A 22753-nucleotide genomic window follows, 5' to 3' on the forward strand; every position below is an offset into this window, starting at 1 on the left:
GAAATTGGCCGACCACTTTATCAAAAGTCTGTCGGGTCTTGAGCACAGGGACCACCAAATGGATCAAAAGTTGATTCTGATGACGATCCAGCTGACTCATCTTTTTTGTCTTCTTCTTTCTTTAAATAGCAGAGCCTTTGAGATGAAATCAAACTTCGAATTCTTATTGAACTTCTTGAATCAAAGAGCATACAAAGAAATATAGAAACTGAGAATTTAGAGGTTTACAGAAAGTTCCTATGATAGCTAAAAAAAAACTCGATGCCTCTACAAATGATCTTGAGTTCTATTTATAGAGACTTCCGTCTTTTAATTTCATTTTCATTTGATTGCCGACACTTTCATTTGAATTTCATTTGCTTTTCTTGCCGACACCTTATCTTCTTGTAATTGGTCCTTTTGAAATTCTTCTCTTATCTTGAAATCGGCATCTTTGAAATTGGCCGACCACTTTATCAAAAGTCTGTCGGGTCTTGAGCACAGGGACCACCAAATGGATCAAAAGTTGATTCTGATGACGATCCAGTTGACTCATCTTTTTTGTCTTCTTCTTTCTTGTCTTGATTTTGCAAATAATTTAGGTATTCTTTGAGCATTTCCGGATTCTGCATCATCTTTTTCATTAAGAAGTCATTTGCCGTGGTGTCTGATGTTGAACAACTTTTCTCTTTTTCTATCTTCTGTGGAGTAGTTGGGGAATTAACTCCTTTGGTAGATTGTTGATTTGGATTAGTCCATTTGAGTTTTTCTCCCGTCTCTAGGAATCTTAATACATTCTTTTCATTACAAAATTCTTGATTGAATTCTAACCACCATTTAATTTTGAATTCTTGAACTTGTGACATTGGAAGTGGTTTTTCCAATTCTTGATGAACTTTGAAACTCCAGCAAAAAATCCATGGTACTTTGAATTCCATATGAAATAGTATTGGCCTTGTATGTTCTTCCCCCCTAGCTTTTTTGAGATAAGTTTGGAATCCCATGAGGACATTTGGAGGTAGAATTTCTGGTTGTGGACCAAACCATTTACACCAATGGTTGAACCAAATTGAGAATTCTCTGCTGCAACTTTCTTTGAATGTAAAGAACCAAGAATGATTGAATGGTCTATACAAAAAAGCACGATACCATGCCATTTTGTAATCTTGATAAGTAAATCCATCTAGAATGAATCTAACTAAAAAAGATTTCTTTGAATAAAGAGAAGTCTATTCATTAGGAGAACAAACTTTCTTTATAATGCATTTTGAATGGCTGATAATTTCTGGATTCTTTTTGTCTGGAATAGGGAAAATCTCAACAAATTGAGTATCAGAGAGAATTAATTCGTAATAATCCAGAGTTTTGGATGGATCATCTGGTTGCCAAAAACAATTTGAAGGAAAAAGTCTTTGGGTAAAGGAATTTAGTGCATTGTAAAGAGGCACTTCTTGAAATCTAGTTAAAGTGATATGATGAGTAATAGGTTTGGTAAAATATGGATTTTCTTGGATACCTGAAATTCTTGAATATCAGAACCAACCCAAGCATATAATTGACATAAAATTAAATAAAACTTACTTGGAAATCAGAGTAGCTTTGCAACGAAAACTTTAAATAGCAGAGCCTTTGAGATGAAATCAAACTTCGAATTCTTATTGAACTTCTTGAATCAAAGAGCATACAAAGAAATATAGAAACTGAGAATTTAGAGGTTTATAGAAAGTTCCTATGATAGCTAAAAAAAAACTCGATGCCTCTACAAATGATCTTGAGTTCTATTTATAGAGACTTCCGTCTTTTAATTTCATTTTCATTTGATTGCCGACACTTTCATTTGAATTTCATTTGCTTTTCTTGCCGACACCTTATCTTCTTGTAATTGGTCCTTTTGAAATTCTTCTCTTATCTTGAAATCGGCATCTTTGAAATTGGCCGACCACTTTATCAAAAGTCTGTCGGGTCTTGAGCACAGGGACCACCAAATGGATCAAAAGTTGATTCTGATGACGATCCAGCTGACTTATCTTTTTTGTCTTCTTCTTTCTTGTCTTGATTTTGCAAATAATTGAGGTATTCTTTGAGCATTTCCAGATTCTGTATCATCTTTTTCATTAAGAAGTCATTTGCCGTGGTGTCTTCAATCAACATTCAACATCTCAAGTACAAAGATCAAAGCCATGTAATAGCACATAAGTGAGTAGTACACTCACCAAGCTAGCACAATGTGGTTTCAAACACTTTAGTCAAAAGAACGTTGTGCACCACCGTCACGCCCTAAAAACATGCAAACAAATACAATGAGACTCGATAACGAGTCATAAACCAAGGCCAAACATGACCCCAATAAGGTTCCATAAACATTTACAAACAATAGAGGAAACCAAAAATTTCGGAAATGTAACTAGCATTGGCCTGGAAAAATACAGTTTTGACGTCATTTTGCGGTAATAGCACAAATTCCACTACGAGTATCGGATGAGGGTGCAAGACCCACCATCTCGAAGCTAAAAGATAGGGCTACAACAATGTAGAAGGTCACTCAGTCTAAATCCTAGCACAACTAGGTCAAATGTGTCAAATACTCAACCGGAAACACTAAAAACAGGTTTACAAATCACATAATGCTGTAATTACTATAACTCAGTCTATACAGGTCCAAATGCCGAAATTCCAAAGGCATATGTTAGCTAAGACATCCAGCTACATTTCATCAGAAGACACCAACTTCAAAATCCAAACCAACTCCAGTCAAAACAAACGATTACAAGCGCAGTTTTCACATTCTGAGCAACCCAGATCAGCAATAGTAAAATCGACATATCTCACTCCACACAACTCCGATTGACCTGAAATTAAATAGGCACCTTTAAAATGTCATTCCCTACAACTTTCATGTTTTGAGCTAAGGCCAATTCGGCCTCTATCTAGTACCTAAAAATTCGGACAGAATGTACCCTTAAGAACCCTAGATTTTCCAATTTTCTTCCAAAACAGAAATTGGTTGCAATTAATCACTTTTCCCACCTCCTTAAGTCATTAGAGACCATTTTCATACATCATAGATAGCCACACCATCATGCTTGAATTAAAACAGAAAATTCCCCAAAAATAATAAAAAGTCATCAATTCAACCACAAATCAAGAATTAATCCATAAATTTGCATCTTCTACTTCCACTAAGCATGATTTGAGCATCAATTAAAGAAGGAGGGTGGTTCTTCACAACTTACCTTTAAAACAAGAGAGAGAGAGAGCTATGGACCACCTTAACTTTCCAAATAACTTCACCAATCACCTCAAAATCACTAAGTGGAGGAGTTTTATGGAACAATTGGAAGATTAATCGGTTGATTTGAGAGATTGAGCAAGATTGGAGACCAAAATTGTGAAGAGTTTTCTTTCCTTTGAGCTTCAAGAAAGTCGGCCACCCTTGGAGGAATTTTGATGATTTTTGGGTCATTTTTGGTTATTTAAGTCAATGGTAAGAAAGTCTTAAGGTAGCCCAATCAAATGGTGACACTTGTCACCTTTAATTAAATGCTCACCTACCTTGTCTCCCTTATATCAATCCACTTAGCACTCTCTACTTATCTCTTAACACCCGATAAATTAATTCCAGTATTCAAAACTTAATCTAGTTGGCCGAATTTTTCCGGACTTATCGCACTAGTGGGTCCCACGTCCGGTATCTGCTTTTAATTTCTCAAAATCTAGTTGATACTAGAAAAATCATCTAAAAATTATATCTGCTCCTTAAATTTATCTAGAAAAATTTTTGAATCACGAAAATGCAGAAAACAAGTCATGAAAAATAATAAAACTTAGAAAATGAAAATTACGGGTTCTCACACTCTCTCCCCCTTAAAAGAATTTCGTCCTCGAAATTTCTCACCATGGTTCACAAATAGCTCAGGGTATTGTTTTTTCCACCTCCCAGGTAGCCTTTTCTATCCCATGATTTTTTTCTTCGCGAACACTATTCTCTCTCCTACCCAAACCCTGCGATCCTTACAAACCATACCAAGACTCGAACGATGATTTTCCCCAAAGGATTACTACTTTCAGGTAGGCGTGATATCTATTTCGTCCATCAGAATTGGGACTGACAAATGGATGAGTAACACCGGGATCTACTAATGTTTCCGCAGAAATACCGTAATCGTACCTTCCTCAATCTCAGGAGAATCGGGGACCTGTTGTGGCTCCAGTGAATACACTCGAGCTGCTACCTTAGGTTTCGTTCCATTCCCCTTATCCGGTCCCGTGTTGGTCTTTGACATAGTTTGAGCTCCCCTTCCTTCTTGCGTCATAAGTAGGCAAGTAGCCAGCTTGTGGTCTGCGCCTCCACAACGCAGACATTTGCCTCCTTTCTTCCAGCAATTGTCTTCAGAATGATTCGACTTTCCGCAATACCCGCAAGGTCCGCGTGCTGCAGAAGCCGAGCCTCCTCTCTGGCCTCTCCCCAACTGGCTGCCTCGTGACGGGCTCTCTCGTGACACTCCCGGTACCCTTTCTTCCCCAATTCCTCGCCCAAACTTGGAAGGGGTACTCTCATTCCCCTGCCCCGAATTATTTCCAGGAAATCCTCGCTTTTTCGCCTGGAAATTTCTTACTTGCAATCTGGCACTCTCTACCCGTTGGGCCTTCTCAACGGCCTCGCTAAAAGCATTGATTTGAGCCACTGCGAGATCCTTCTGAATCTCCACGTTTAGGCCCTGGATAAAACGCCTAATTCGCCGTTGCTCCGTCACAATCAACTCAGGCGCAAATTTGGACAGGCGGGTGAACTGGCTCTCGTATTCCGCCACCGATTGAGCTCCTTGGCGGAGTCGGATGAACTCATCTTCCTTCCTTTCCTGAACCAGAGGAGGGAAGAATTTCGCGTTAAACTCCCTCATAAAATTTACCCAAGTCCTGGGTGTTTGTTCCCTCTCCCATTTTTGCCGAATGACATTCCACCAGGAGCGGGCCGCCTCTTCTAGCTGGAAAACGGCAAAAGTCACCTGCCTTTCTTCGGTATAGTGCAGGGCGGCAAAAATATCGACCATCTTTTCGAGCCACCTTTCGGCAACATCCGGATCAGGTCCCCCGATGAACTTGGGTGGGGCAAACTTTTGAAATCGTTCCAGAGCTCTGTCTTCGCTCTCAACATGATTGCCAGGGTTTCCAGGATTAGGGTTTGGATTCTGGCCTTGTTGCTGCACCACTTGTGCCAACAGGTTTGTCATTTGCTGCATAGCGGCAGCTATCTGTACATTAGGGTCAACTCTCGGTTCAAGATGGGGTCCAGAGGAGGTTTCTCCAGTACCCCGGTCTGGCGTAGGTTGCCTATTCCCGCGCCCACAGCCCCGTCCACTACGTGTGCCGTCCATACAATCTAAGTCGATCTAGGTCACAAAATAAATATACTGTTAATGGGCAATGGGCACCTAACCCCTCCTTTTCGCAGCCCGAAACAGGAACAAGTCAACAAGAACAAATAACTACTCCACTCCCTCGTCGAGCATTTAAACACATAACACATATACAGAGAACACATAACAGTATCAACATGTATACAGAACAGTCAGTCAAGTACATATAAAGTCATCCATAGAATCGCAATTTCTAGTTCGCCCCATTCTTTCTAACCTAGACTCTCGTCTCTTTCGTATCCGGGCGCAAGAATCCCATTTAAGATAATTCACAACTCGAGCCGGCCGGTCCCAAGCGTAAATCATCCATATTATAGATTCCTACCCGACATACATATCTATCTTCCTCAAGTTGCATAATAAAGATTTTTACACTTATAACATGCTCCATTCATAACTTACGCTCAAACGAGCACTTAGACATCTCCATGAAATTAGGACCATAACACCACTTGGCCCTAGGCTCACTTCGCGCAGAGACCACGCGAAGCGGCTCTGATACCACCTGTGACAGCCCCACCTTCCCCTAAGGCGAACCAAAGAGGTTAGCGGACTGCCTGCCCAGCTCTCGCCAGGACTAACGGTGCAGTATAGAGCGAACTTTCACGTTCCGGAACTTATAACGAGCGCAAATAAGGCAAAAGGGCAAAATAACCCAAAATAAAAGAAAATGAAATCCGGAGTCGGCCATGAATAGTAACCGACTCGTCCGAACCCAACCAAACATCGAATTACATATACCACATAACATTTAGCCTTTACAAACCAAAAATGGCATTTAAAAGTGATACAAAAGTCACTACATATATGGTTTGCCAAAACAAAAGTGAAAACGGCCCTAATGATACATTTAGGGTCCCATTTTATATACAATACAAAAGAGTCATTCATCTAGTTCATTCGGCAACCATTTATCAAAATTCATTCCAAAAGAGTCATATTCCTGTAAGGAAAACAAAAGGAACGGGGTGAGCTAATTGCCCAGTGAGAATACAACTCAAGCAACCAAGTTCATGGATACGTCAAGTTTAACAGTCCAATTTACCAAAATAAATAAAGCCACACATTAATAATGAGGATAAAAGGATACGGGTGGCTCTCAAGAGCCCTTTTCCTCGTTTGAATTCTTGATCAGGTCTCATTGACTCTCCGTCAATGTCTGAAAGGTAACCAACCGTAGACTCCTCTTAACTTCCATTCCCTTCCTCCTAACATTCCTCAACCGGGCCCGAAATCCAAACACTTGCATTGTGGTATTACTCGAGTAAACCGGAATCAAGAGTCTCTCATACTACAAGATTCCCTATGATGTTGCCCCAAGGCACATTAATTGGCACGACCAAGCCCTCGCCGGCTCGATTCAATCAATAACCAATGGGGTTGAGCTCATGGATAATATTTGAAGTCATGTATTTCATTTCATATAACATTTCATATAACATTTCATATAACTTTCCAATAACATGCGAAACAATAAGTGAAAGTGATAAAGTACACTCTCACTTGGATCAATCAACATTCAACATCTCAAGTACAAAGATCAAAGCCATGTAATAGCACATAAGTGAGTAGTACACTCACCAAGCTAGCACAATGTGGTTTCAAACACTTTAGTCAAAAGAACGTTGTGCACCACCGTCACGCCCTAAAAACATGCAAACAAATACAATGAGACTCGATAACGAGTCATAAACCAAGGCCAAACATGACCCCAATAAGGTTCCATAAACATTTACAAACAATAGAGGAAACCAAAAATTTCGGAAATGTAACTAGCATTGGCCCGGAAAAATACAGTTTTGACGTCATTTTGCGGTAATAGTACAAATTCCACTACGAGTATCGGATGAGGGTGCAAGACCCACCATCTCGAAGCTAAAAGATAGGGCTACAACAATGTAGAAGGTCACTCAGTCTAAATCCTAGCACAACTAGGTCAAATGTGTCAAATACTCAACCGGAAACACTAAAAACAGGTTTACAAATCACATAATGCTGTAATTACTATAACTCAGTCTATACAGGTCCAAATGCCGAAATTCCAAAGGCATATGTTAGCTAAGACATCCAGCTACATTTCATCAGAAGACACCAACTTCAAAATCCAAACCAACTCCAGTCAAAACAAACGATTACAAGCGCAGTTTTCACATTCTGAGCAACCCAGATCAGCAATAGTAAAATCGACATATCTCACTCCACACAACTCCGATTGACCTGAAATTTTGTAGGCACCTTTAAAATGTCATTCCCTACAACTTTCATGTTTTGAGCTAAGGCCAATTCGGCCTCTATCTAGTACCTAAAAATTCGGACAGAATGTACCCTTAAGAACCCTAGATTTTCCAATTTTCTTCCAAAACAGAAATTGGTTGCAATTAATCACTTTTCCCACCTCCTTAAGTCATTAGAGACCATTTTCATACATCATAGATAGCCACACCATCATGCTTGAATTAAAACAGAAAATTCCCCAAAAATAATAAAAAGTCATCAATTCAACCACAAATCAAGAATTAATCCATAAATTTGCATCTTCTACTTCCACTAAGCATGATTTGAGCATCAATTAAAGAAGGAGGGTGGTTCTTCACAACTTACCTTTAAAACAAGAGAGAGAGAGAGCTATGGACCACCTTAACTTTCCAAATAACTTCACCAATCACCTCAAAATCACTAAGTGGAGGAGTTTTATGGAACAATTGGAAGATTAATCGGTTGATTTGAGAGATTGAGCAAGATTGGAGACCAAAATTGTGAAGAGTTTTCTTTCCTTTGAGCTTCAAGAAAGTCGGCCACCCTTGGAGGAATTTTGATGATTTTTGGGTCATTTTTGGTTATTTAAGTCAATGGTAAGAAAGTCTTAAGGTAGCCCAATCAAATGGTGACACTTGTCACCTTTAATTAAATGCTCACCTACCTTGTCTCCCTTATATCAATCCACTTAGCACTCTCTACTTATCTCTTAACACCCGATAAATTAATTCCAGTATTCAAAACTTAATCTAGTTGGCCGAATTTTTCCGGACTTATCGCACTAGTGGGTCCCACGTCCGGTATCTGCTTTTAATTTCTCAAAATCTAGTTGATACTAGAAAAATCATCTAAAAATTATATCGGCTCCTTAAATTTATCTAGAAAAATTTTTGAATCACGAAAATGCAGAAAACAAGTCATGAAAAATAATAAAACTTAGAAAATGAAAATTACGGGTTCTCACATGTCTGATGTTGAGCAACTTTTCTCTTTTTCTATCTTCTGTGGATTAGTTGGGGAATTAACTCCTTTGGTAGACTGTTGATTTGGATTAGTCCATTTGAATTTTTCTCCCGTCTCTAGGAATCTTAATACATTCTTTTCATCATAAAATTCTTGATTGAATCCTAACCACCGCTTAATTTTGAATTCTCGAACTAGTGACATTGGAAGTGGTTTTTCCAATTCTTGATGAACTTTGAAACTCCAGCAAAAAATCCATGGTACTTTGAATTACATATGAAATAGTATTGGCCTTGTATGTTCTTCCCCCCTAGCTTTTTTTAGATAAGTTTGGAATCCCATGAGGACATTTGGAGGTAGAATTTCTGGTTGTGGACCAAACTATTTCCACCAATGGTTGAACCAAATTGGGAATTCTCTGCTGCAACTTTCTTTGAATGTAAAGAACCAAGAATGATTGAATGGTCTATACAAAAAAGCACGATACCATGCCATTTTGTAATCTTGATAAGTAAATCCATCTGAAATGAATCTAACTGAAAAAGATTTCTTTGAATAAAGAGAAGTCCATTCATTAGGAGAACAAATTTTCTTTATAATGCATTTTGAATGGCTTATAATTTCTGGATTCTTTTCGTCTGGAATAGGGAAAATCTCAATAGATTGAGTATCAGTGAGAATTAATTCGTAATAATCCAGATTTTTGGATGGATCATCTGGTTGCCAAAAATAATTTGATGGAAAAAGTCTTTGGGTAAAGGAATTTAGTGCATTGTAAAGAGGCACTTCTTGAAATATAGTTAAAGTGATATGATGAGTAATAGGTTTGGTAAAATATGGATTTTCTTGGATACCAGAAATTCTTGAATACCAGAACCAACCCAGGCATATAATTGACATAAAATTAAATAAAACTTACTTGGAAATCAGAGTAGCTTTGCAACGAAAACTTTAAATAGCAGAGCCTTTGAGATGAAATCAAATTTCGAATTCTTATTGAACTTCTTGAATCAAAGAGCATACAAAGAAATATAGAAACTGTGACGACCCCACTTCTCCCAAGGGCGAACCCAAGGGTATCGGCGGGCCGCCTGCCTAGCTCGCGCCAGGACTCAAACCTTAAAGCGATAAAAACCAGAAAATTCAAAAGAGTACCTTACATACTATATACAAATCCCAAAAAGAGTTATAATTACATTCTCCAAAAGTATCGAGTCAAACCACCAAAACAAAAACAAACATCCTAACTGTTCAACTATTACAAGCCAATCTCACTATACTAGTATACGAGCCAAAAGTCCCCGCGTCGGCCCCTGCTAAGGAAAACAAAAGGAATGGGGTAAGCTATATGCTTAGTAAGTAAACAGGGGCGAAAGCATAAATTTCACGTAACAGTTACACAATAAGAGTAAAGCAAAAGCAGAAAAGTAACATCACATAATAAGGATACAGGTGGCTCCAAAGCCAACTCATGTGCCATGCGTGATCTCCTGCCGACACTCCGTCGACTGCAAATAATAGTCCGTAGAACTTCACTTGTACACCCACCGACACCTTATCACCCTCACTGGCCAGTCACCTCACAAACTTGCCCAGGCGAACGAAATCACAAACTTGAGCTTGAGTCACAAGCTCGGGTCACAAACTTGGTCACTTTCTCGGTGAACCGGATTCACAAAATTGGTTCATAACATGAACCTACAAACTTGGTGACCTCAGACTAAGTTGGACTGCTTTCGACCAAGCCCTAACCGGCTCGAATAGTCCAACCAGGTCAAGAGTTCGCCCCAAACTCACAAACTTCACAAAATTATTCAAAATCACAAACTTTGCAAACTTCACAAACTTTATTCGAAAGTCGCCCCGAGCCACAAGCTCAAGGGTTTTGCTTCCAAAAGGTTCATATACATATGCCAAGTACAATTATACATTCAAATTAGGGTTTAGGTCGAGTGCGATAAAGTACACCCTCGCCTAAGTGCCCTTTTCACATATCTCAAACACATAGCAAAGAAAACACACCAAACTGGCCTGAATACTTACTCAAAATACAAAAGTAGTACAAAAGCGGAAATCACTTCGTTTGTTGGCTAGTAGTGGGCCCCACCGGCTCCGCCTAGTTCACCACCGTCTGAAATCGAAGATTGTGTCACAATATATCACAAACGGCAACTAACGTATTTAAAACAAGCAAAACGGCAAAATTGGCACGCGCAAGTGCAGAAACGACAAAAATGACACACGCGCGCGCGCGGAACGGCAAACGGGACGGCCAAATCTGCCATCTCAAACCGTTTTGGTCAAAAGTTAGGCTAGGAGTGTCGGATCAAGGTACATAAGGTACCGTTACGAAGATAAGAGGAAGGGCTACAACTTCCCTTTAGACATCTCAACCCAGATCTCAATAGATATAGGTCAAAAATGCACGAAATTGTGCCAGCTGTTTCATTGCGAGTTACCAAACAGGCCCTGTTTACAAGGCTGTAACTCATGGGTCAGAAATCGAAATCAAGAAATTCCAAAGGCGTTAGAAATCTGGGACATAAGGCTAAAACTTTCATGTTTTGGCCAAGACCTGAATCCATTCAGAACAGAACGAAAATTGAGTGCCAAAATACCCGTCAGAACTGTCCAAATACCGGGCAGTTCTGACGATCGATATTGTTTTGATCAAAACCGGAGCTACGGAACTCAGATTTCAACGTACTTTATACCGTTTCGAAGCTGAGACCAAGATATAAATTTCTTATGAAGGAGTTGACACCCAAATCGTACTGTATCAAAACCGAAAGATCACGGGCAGAAGCTAAACTAAAAGACGTACCAAATCTGATGTTCAAAACAGGCTTGAGCATTTCATCTATAACTCATGAGACACTAATCCGTTTAACCTGAGATTTTACAGGCATACACAGGACTCAAGGGGCTACAATGTTGAAGAAGGATACTCAATCTAGTTTCGAGTGCAACCAGGTCGAAAGTGCAATATACTATACCAGAATCGCAAAAACAGATTCACAAAACGTATTCTAGTGCAAACATCATAACTCAGCCTACACAAGTCCAAATCCAGAAATTCCAAAGGCATATGGTAGTTAATACATCAAGCTACATTTCATTAGAAGATCATAACAACTAATTCTGAAGCAATACCAGCCAAAACAACCAATTACAAGTGCAGTTTTCACATTCTGATCAACCCAGAACAGCAACAGTAAAATCGACATATCTCACTCTACACTACTCCAAATGACCTGAAATTTTACAGGCACCTCAAACACATCAATACCTACAACTTTCATGTTTTAAGAAAAGGCCAATTCGGCCTCTAAGTAGGATATACAAAACCGGACAGAAAAGGGGGTGGTGAAACCCTAAGTTGCTGAAATTTCCTCCAAATCCAAAATTACTTGCAATTATCACTCATTTGCACTTACTAGAGTCATTACCCCTCATTTCCAATCATCATACATAGCCACATCATAGTGATCATATGCAACCAGCAAAAATTCCAAATAAATAGAAAACTTCATCAATCTTAACTAAAATCAAGAAATAGTCCACAAAATCACACTCATAACAACCACAAGTCATTTATTAAGCATCTTTAGATAAAAGAGAGGGGTTCCATAGTCACTTACCTTAGAACCAAAGAAGAGAGACCACTTAGCACCTTAAGCTTCCAAACAACTCCACACAACACCTTACAAGCACTAAACTAAGAGGTTTTATGGAAGGAATTCAAGATTAAACGGTTAAGTTGTTGATTTGGGCAAGATTAGAGCAAGGAATTGAGAGAGGTTTTCTTCCTTCTTGCAAGAGAGAGGGCCGGCCAAAGGTAAGAGAAAAATGGTGATTTTTGGTTAATTTTAAGGTATTTAACCAATTGGGTCAAAAGTCAAAAAAATGGAATAGTAAATCTTATTGTAAGAGTTAATCTTATGGTGACACTTGTCACCTTTTATGAAATATCTACCTAACTTTTCTCTCTCATATCAATCCAAATTGCAATCTCTACTTATCTCTTAACACCCGGTAAATTAAACCCAGTATTCGAAACTTAACCTAATCGGCCGAAATTTTCCGAACTTTTCGCACTCGTGGGTCCCACGTTCGATATACGTTGTTAATTTCTCAAAAACCAACTAATACTAGAAAAATCATCTAAAAACTCTATTTACTCAATAAAAATTATCTGGGGAATTTTTCTAATACAGAAAAATGTAGAAAAGACGAGTTTCCAATCTTAACCGGAAATTAGGGTTTTCGAAATACTCACAAAACCAAACGTTACCACCCAACTAAGGAATATATCAACGTAGAATGAACTGGGGCCTCACAATCTCCCCCACTTAGGACAATTTCGTCCTCGAAATTTTTCCTTCAAAATCTAAAGTAACCAACGGCCTGTACCTTCTTCGTCTTCAGAGTCAGAAGAAACGAGGTTCTTCATTCCAGTCCTTCCTCTATTTGACGGTCCAGGGTCGGTCTGGGTTAGCGGCTGAGTTCCTTTCTTTTCACACAATAAACTAGGGCAATTAGCAATCCGATGCTCGGTGCTCCCGCAACGCAGACACCTTCCATCCTTTTTCCAGCAATCCACCTCCATATGGTTGGATTTTCTACAGTAGCCACAAAATGAGAGAGCGATTGGGGTCTGATCCTCTTGTGAGACATCATGCAGTGGTCCTTCTCCACTTGGGTTTCCTCCCGGAGTATCCTCCTTAAGTGTCTCCAAAATTTTCACACCCCTTACTCCACTACCCTTCTTAGCGACTGGCCTACCTCGCTTACACTGTTCTGGCCTTTTACCTCTTTTCTTTGCATGGAAGATATTTACTTGTGGCCTTGCAATTCCTGTCCTTTGAGCTTCCTCTGGAAACCCCATAGCAGTAGTGTTTTGTGCCATTGTTAAGGCCTCCTCAGAAATCCCTTCGTATTTCCTTTTTAGCTCCAAGTTCTGGTGCAAGAGCTCAATCTTTTCTGAATACTCGTGCTTCCATCGCCCTTCCCAGTATGCGGCTAGTCTCCTTTGGACCTCTATTTCGTCTCGAAGAACTGCGATTTCCTTATACATCTCGACCCAATGTGCCATCTCACGGAGTTGCTGGACCTTCGATAGTAGCCTGCTGGCCAAAACAATGGGTCATAATAAATTCCTAAATACCAATGACACTCTCGGTCCCTGGTTTTGTTCAGTGGTTGTTTCCCCTTTTTCTTGACTCTTGGCCCCGCTTGGCTCCACGGCCACGACCATGTCCGCGACTACGTCTTCCTTCTATGTTTTTTTTCTTCGAAAGGGTACTTTAATAAATGAAATACGCAAATAAACTTATACGCACATAACACGCCATATTAAGGAGACAGATAATCAATTACACAAATACATATCAAATTGGACAGATAACCATGTACACACACACACATACTAACATCATGTAGTAACTATATACGGGCGAGTCAAAAGAAAAGGTGAAATCGTCCCAGTCTCAAATAAATAACCCCGTCCGATCTATCACGTTACTTTCTATCCAAACTAGACGTCCAGTGACCTCTTGTGCTCATTCTGGTCAGGCAAAGCCTGTTCATGTTTCCAAAATACAAGTCTCAAGTACCTAGTAGCTTGCATCGCCTCAATTCTGGAGTATTCGGGCACAAGAATCCGAAATAAGATAGTTCACATCTCGAGCTGGCCAGTCCCAAGAGTAAACCATCTACAAATCGAACTTCCTACCCGACATACCTATCTATGGTTCTTAGATACCATGAGAAAGATTGAAGACCTATAACACTTCAGAGTTCATAGCTTATGCTCGAACGAGCACTTAATCCTTCATACCCATTCACCACTCAGCCCAAGCTCACTCCGCGCGGAGACCACGCGAAGCAGGCTCTAGGTTTTATCCCTCAATTGCTTAACTTTCAAATCAAATCGAATCCCACAGTCCGGCATCCTAAACTTCAAGCCTAGGATACACTACAGGAATCTGAAGCCTAAGCTCTGATACCAACTGTGACGACCCCACTTCTCCCAAGGGCGAACCCAAGGGTATCGGCGGGCCGCCTGCCTAGCTCGCGCCAGGACTCAAACCTTAAAGCGATAAAAACCAGAAAATCCAAAAGAGTACCTTACATACTATATACAAATCCCAAAAAGAGTTATAATTACATTCTCCAAAAGTATCGAGTCAAACCACCAAAACAAAAACAAACATCCTAACTGTTCAACTATTACAAGCCAATCTCACTATACTAGTATACGAGCCAAAAGTCCCCGCGTCGGCCCCTGCTAAGGAAAACAAAAGGAATGGGGTAAGCTATATGCTTAGTAAGTAAACAGGGGCGAAAGCATAAATTTCACGTAACAGTTACACAATAAGAGTAAAGCAAAAGCAGAAAAGTAACATCACAAAATAAGGATACAGGTGGCTCCAAAGCCAACTCATGTGCCATGCGTGATCTCCTGCCGACACTCCGTCGACTGCAAATAATAGTCCGTAGAACTTCACTTGTACACCCACCGACACCTTATCACCCTCACTGGCCAGTCACCTCACAAACTTGCCCGGGCGAACGAAATCACAAACTTGAGCTTGAGTCACAAGCTCGGGTCACAAACTTGGTCACTTTCTCGGTGAACCGGATTCACAAAATTGGTTCATAACATGAACCTACAAACTTGGTGACCTCAGACTAAGTTGGACTGCTTTCGACCAAGCCCTAACCGGCTCGAATAGTCCAACCAGGTCAAGAGTTCGCCCCAAACTCACAAACTTCACAAAATTATTCAAAATCACAAACTTTGCAAACTTCACAAACTTTATTCGAAAGTCGCCCCGAGCCACAAGCTCAAGGGTTTTGCTTCCAAAAGGTTCATATACATATGCCAAGTACAATTATACATTCAAATTAGGGTTTAGGTCGAGTGCGATAAAGTACACCCTCGCCTAAGTGCCCTTTTCACATATCTCAAACACATAGCAAAGAAAACACACCAAACTGGCCTGAATACTTACTCAAAATACAAAAGTAGTACAAAAGCGGAAATCACTTCGTTTGTTGGCTAGTAGTGGGCCCCACCGGCTCCGCCTAGTTCACCACCGTCTGAAATCGAAGATTGTGTCACAATATATCACAAACGGCAACTAACGTATTTAAAACAAGCAAAACGGCAAAATTGGCACGCGCAAGTGCAGAAACGACAAAAATGACACACGCGCGCGCGCGGAACGGCAAACGGGACGGCCAAATCTGCCATCTCAAACCGTTTTGGTCAAAAGTTAGGCTAGGAGTGTCGGATCAAGGTACATAAGGTACCGTTACGAAGATAAGAGGAAGGGCTACAACTTCCCTTTAGACATCTCAACCCAGATCTCAATAGATATAGGTCAAAAATGCACGAAATTGTGCCAGCTGTTTCATTGCGAGTTACCAAACAGGCCCTGTTTACAAGGCTGTAACTCATGGGTCAGAAATCGAAATCAAGAAATTCCAAAGGCGTTAGAAAGCTGGGACATAAGGCTAAAACTTTCATGTTTTGGCCAAGACCTGAATCCATTCAGAACAGAACGAAAATCGAGTGCCAAAATACCCGTCAGAACTGTCCAAATACCGGGCAGTTCTGACGATCGATATTGTTTTGATCAAAACCGGAGCTACGGAACTCAGATTTCAACGTACTTTATACCATTTCGAAGCTGAGACCAAGATCTAAATTTCTTATGAAGGAGTTGACACCCAAATCGTACTGTATCAAAACCGAAAGATCACGGGCAGAAGCTAAACTAAAAGACGTACCAAATCTGATGTTCAAAACAGGCTTGAGCATTTCATCTATAACTCATGAGACACTAATCCGTTTAACCTGAGATTTTACAGGCATACACAGGACTCAAGGGGCTACAATGTTGAAGAAGGATACTCAATCTAGTTTCGAGTGCAACCAGGTCGAAAGTGCAATATACTATACCAGAATCGCAAAAACAGATTCACAAAACGTATTCTAGTGCAAACATCATAACTCAGCCTACACAAGTCCAAATCCAGAAATTCCAAAGGCATATGGTAGTTAATACATCAAGCTACATTTCATTAGAAGATCATAACAACTAATTCTGAAGCAATACCAGCCAAAACAACCAATTACAAGTGCAGTTTTCACATTCTGATCAACCCAGAACAGCAACAGTAAAATCGACATATCTCACTCTACACTACTCCAAATGACCTGAAATTTTACAGGCACCTCAAACACATCAATACCTACAACTTTCATGTTTTAAGAAAAGGCCAATTCGGCCTCTAAGTAGGATATACAAAACCGGACAGAAAAGGGGGTGGTGAAACCCTAAGTTGCTGAAATTTCCTCCAAATCCAAAATTACTTGCAATTATCACTCATTTGCACTTACTAGAGTCATTACCCCTCATTTCCAATCATCATACATAGCCACATCATAGTGATCATATGCAACCAGCAAAAATTCCAAATAAATAGAAAACTTCATCAATCTTAACTAAAATCAAGAAATAGTCCACAAAATCACACTTATAACAACCACAAGTCATTTATTAAGCATCTTTAGATAAAAGAGAGGGGTTCCATAGTCACTTACCTTAGAACCAAAGAAGAGAGACCACTTAGCACCTTAAGCTTCCAAACAACTCCACACAACACCTTACAAGCACTAAACTAAGAGGTTTTATGGAAGGAATTCAAGATTAAACGGTTAAGTTGTTGATTTGGGCAAGATTAGAGCAAGGAATTGAGAGAGGTTTTCTTCCTTCTTGCAAGAGAGAGGGCCGGCCAAAGGTAAGAGAAAAATGGTGATTTTTGGTTAATTTTAAGGTATTTAACCAAATGGGTCAAAAGTCAAAAAAATGGAATAGTAAATCTTATTGTAAGAGTTAATCTTATGGTGACACTTGTCACCTTTTATGAAATATCTACCTAACTTTTCTCTCTCATATCAATCCAAATTGCAATCTCTACTTATCTCTTAACACCCGGTAAATTAAACCCAGTATTCGAAACTTAACCTAATCGGCCGAAATTTTCCGAACTTTTCGCACTCGTGGGTCCCACGTTCGATATACGTTGTTAATTTCTCAAAAACCAACTAATACTAGAAAAATCATCTAAAAACTCTATTTACTCAATAAAAATTATCTGGGGAATTTTTCTAATACAGAAAAATGTAGAAAAGACGAGTTTCCAATCTTAACCGGAAATTAGGGTTTTCGAAATACTCACAAAACCAAACGTTACCACCCAACTAAGGAATATATCAACGTAGAATGAACTGGGGCCTCACAGAAACTGAGAATTTAGAGGTTTACAGAAAGTTCCTATGATAGCTAAAAAAAAACTCGATGCCTCTACAAATGATCTTGAGTTCTATTTATAGAGACTTCCGTCTTTTAATTTCATGTTCATTTGATTGCCGACACTTTCATTTGAATTTCATTTGCTTTTCTTGCCGACACCTTATCTTCTTGTAATTGGTCCTTTTGAAATTCTTCTCTTATCTTGAAATCGGCATCTTTGAAATTGACCGACCACTTTATCAAAAGTCTGTCGGGTCTTGAGCACAGGGACCACCAAATGGATCAAAAGTTGATTCTGATGACGATCCAGCTGACTCATCTTTTTTGTCTTCTTCTTTCTTGTCTTGATTTTGCAAATAATTTAGGTATTCTTTGAGCATTTCCGGATTCTGCATCATCTTTTTCATTAAGAAGTCATTTGCCGTGGTGTCTGATGTTGAGCAACTTTTCTCTTTTTCTATCTCCTATGGAGTAGTTGGGGAATTAACTCCTTTGGTAGATTGTTGATTTGGATTAGTCCATTTGAGTTTTTCTCCCGTCTCTAGGAATCTTAATACATTCTTTTCATCACAAAATTCTTGATTGAATTCTAACCACCATTTAATTTTGAATTCTTGAACTAGTGACATTGGAAGTGATTTTTCCAATTCTTGATGAACTTTGAAACTCCAGCAAAAAATCCATGGTACTTTGAATTCCATATGAAATAGTATTGACCTTGTATGTTCTTCCCCCTTGCTTTTTTTAGATAAGTTTGGAATCCCATGAGGACATTTGGAGGTAGAATTTCTGGTTGTGGACCAAACCATTTCCACCAATGGTTGAACCAAATTGGGAATTCTCTGCTGCAACTTTCTTTGAATGTAAAGAACCAAAAATGATTGAATGGTCTATACAAAAAAGCACGATACCATGCCATTTTGTAATCTTGATAAGTAAATCCATCTGGAATGAATCTAACTGAAAAAGATTTCTTTGAATAAAGAGAAATCCATTCATTAGGAGAACAAACATTCTTTATAATGTCTGGATTCTTTTCGTCTGGAATAGGGAAAATCTCAACAGATTGAGTATCGGTGAGAATTAATTCGTAATAATCCAGATTTTTGATGGATCATCTGGTTGCCAAAACATTTTGAAGGAAAAAGTCTTTGGGTAAAGGAATTTTGTAACAGCCCTACTTTCCCCTAAGGCGAACCAAAGGGGTTAGCGGACTGCCTGCCCAGCTCTCGCCAGGACTACGGATCAGTTTACGTCGATCTATTACGTTCCGGAACATCCTAAAGCGCGCAAACAAGTCAAAATCACAAAAGGAAAAAAACGAAAAATGAAGCCGAAATGAATAGTGTAGGACATGTCAGAATCCGGCCGGAATCTGGCCGGATTTCCGGCTGGATTCTCGGCCGGATACAGGGCCGAGAGCATTCAAAATTTTTCAAAACTCCATCGCAATCCTGCCGGCAATCCGGCCAAGATTCCGGCCGGATTGTCTGGCCGGATTCCAGGCCGAATGCATTTGGCCGGATTTCCAATTTTTTTTCCAAGCAATCCGGCCAGTTTCTGGCCGGATTCCTGGCCGGATTCGGCACTGTTCATCCTCGCCAAAATTTTTTTCCCTTTTCCGTTTGAAAGTCGTGTCACTTCGAAATCCATCCAAACATCAACCAAGCATAGATATACATCAATTCAACATTTACAAGCCAAAACAGCATGCCAAAACCATTCATCATGGAAGTACGAATTCGGTTTGCCAATCAAAAGGAAATGAACCCATTGCACATTAAGGTTTCATTTCAAGAGTTATACAAAAGACATTTACGAGCTCAATTTGGCAAATGACTATCCAATCCATTCTCAAAAGTAGCTATATCCCTGTAAGGAAAACAAATAACACGGAATGAGCTAAAGCCCAGTGGTATACTACTACAATAGCAACCAATAGCATATAGCATAACCAATCACTTAAAGTACGCAAATAAGCAATGAAACAAAAAGGTAAAAGGATACGGTCGGCTCTCAAGAGCCCATTTCCACGCTCGCAGTCTTGATCCAACCTCATTGACCCTCCGTCAATGTTAACAGTACCAAACCGTAGACTTCACTTTACTTCCATTCCTTCCACCAAACATACCCCAACCGGGCCCGCACTCCAATTCAGTAGCTTTTGGTAATACTCGAGTATACTGGAACCAAGGGTCTCAATACCACTAGGTTCCCCAGTACAGTCCCCGTGGCATGATAATTTTCACGACCAAGCCCTCGCCGGCTCGATCCAATTAACTACCATACGGGGTTGAGCTCAGTAATGCAGTAAAGCCGTTGGTTACTTGTCCAAACGACACCAAATCAGTTTTCCAAGATTGCAATTCAATAACTCATATAGCCAGTGCAGTATTTCAGTATAACAGTAAATAGTCATGAGTGAAATCACAAGGGGGGTGAGGGCGATCAAGTACACCCTCACCTCTATCAATTCCAATAGCCAAGTAAGCCTTCAAGGCATCAAATTCATATATAACAAAGCCACTTTGTAACAATTAAGTGAGTAGTATACTCACCAAGCAAGTAAGTGGTATTTCATGTACCACGATCACCAAGCCGTCGTGCACTACCTTCACGCCCTAGATTCATGCAACACATACAATAAGACTCCATGCCGAGCCATAAACAACACCAATTCACAAACCCAATAGGGTTCTATAAACATTTACAAGCATGATAGCAAACCAGAAATTAAGAAAGGGCTTTAGCTTAAGCCTTGATAAGAAAACCGGTTTTGACGTCATAATGCGGTAATGGCACAACTCTCACTACAATTATCGGTTGGGGGTGTAAGACCCACCATTTTGAAGCTATGGAACAGGGCTACCACAATGTAGAAGGTCACTCAATCCAGTTCTTAACACAACTAGGTCAAATATGCCAAATACTAACCCAGAATTCCTAAAACAGGTTCGCAAAACACAGAAAACTGTAATCGGTATATCTCAGTCCATACAAGTCCAAATGCCGAAATTCCAAAGGCATAAGTCAGCTAAGACATTCAGATACATTTCATCAGTAGACACCAACTCCAAAATCCAAACCAATTCCAGTCAAAATGGCCAATTACTATCGCAGTTTTCGCATTCTGTCCAAAACAGAACAGCTACAGTAATTTCGTCATAACTCATTCCACATTAATCCAAATGACCTGAAATTTTACAGGAACCTCAAACACATCAATACCTACAACTTTCATGTTTTGAGCAAAATCAAATTCGGCCTCTAACCCTATGATCCAAAACCGGACAAAATTTGGGATTTAAGAACCCTAACTTTTCAATTTTCACACCAAATCCAAAATTGGTTACATTTATCCACATTTCACACCCACTAGAGTCATTTTAGTCCATTGCCAATCATCACAAACAACCACACCATCATAATCCAATTAAACCAGAAAAATCCTCATAAAATGGAAAACTTCACCAAAACAAACCAAATCAAGAAACAAATCATATATTCCTTCTCTCATGCCCCCATTAAGCACCAAATAAGCATTATTAGATGTAATAGGGTGTTTCAAGCTTCACTTACCAAGAACCAAGAGAGAGAGGGATGTTGACCACCTTAGGCCTTCAAATAAACTTCACTAAAGCTCTCACTATCACTAAAAGGTAAGATTGTATGGAGTGGAATTGGTTGTAACCAAAGTTTTTGGTTGATTTGCACCAAGTAGAAGCTTGAATGTTGAAGAAAGTTCCTTCCTTCCTTGCTCAAGGTGGCCGGCCAACAAGAGAAGAAAAATGGTGATTTTTGGTGAATTTTTGGATATTTAATCCTTTGGTCAAAAAAGTCAAAAATGTGAATAGTGTTTCTTAAAGTTCAACCAATGAGGAGGTGACACTTGTCACCTCCATAAATGCATTCTTATCTTTCTATTCTCTCTCACATCAATCACTTCAAACACTCTACTTATCTCTTAACACCCGATAAATTTTACACAGTATCCGAAACTTAACCTTATTGGCCGAATTTTTCCAAACTTTTCGCACTAGTGGGTCCCACGTCCACTATTTACTCTTAATTTTCTAAAATTTCTCCAATGCTAGAAAAATCATCTTAAAACTATAATTGCTCATAAAATCCACCAGATAAATATTTCTAAGCCAGAAAATGCGAAAATTATGCAATTAAGGGGTAATAAACCCTAGGAAGAATATTAGGGTTTTTACGGGTTCTCACAAATTTAGTGCATTGTAAAGAGGCACTTCTTGAAATCTAGTTAAAGTGATATGTTGAGTAATAGGTTTGGTAAAATATGAATTTTCTTGGATACCAGAAATTCTTGAATACCAGAACCAACTCAGGCATATAATTGGCATAAAATTAAATAAAACTTACTTGGAAATCAGAGTAGCTTTACAACGAAAATTTTAAATAGCAGAGCCTTTGAGATGAAATCAGACTTCGAATTCTTATTGAACTTCTTGAATCAAAGAGCATACAAAGAAATATAGAAGTTGAGAATTTAGAGTTTTACAGAAAGTTCCTATGATAGCTAAAAAAAAACTCGATGCCTCTACAAATGATCTTGAGTTCTATTTATAGAGACTTCCCTCTTTTAATTTCATCTTCATTTGATTGCCGACACTTTCATTTGAATTTCATTTGCTTTTCCTGCCGACACCTTATCTTCTTGTAATTGGTCCTTTTGAAATTCTTTTCTTATCTTGAAATCGGCATCTTTGAAATTGGCCGACCACTTTATCAAAAGTCTGTCGGGTCTTGAGCACAGGGACCACCAAATGGATCAAAAGTTGATTCTGA

This window comes from Coffea arabica, chromosome 2c (genome assembly GCF_036785885.1).
Source record: "Coffea arabica cultivar ET-39 chromosome 2c, Coffea Arabica ET-39 HiFi, whole genome shotgun sequence".
NCBI classification, from domain to species: domain Eukaryota; kingdom Viridiplantae; phylum Streptophyta; class Magnoliopsida; order Gentianales; family Rubiaceae; genus Coffea; species Coffea arabica.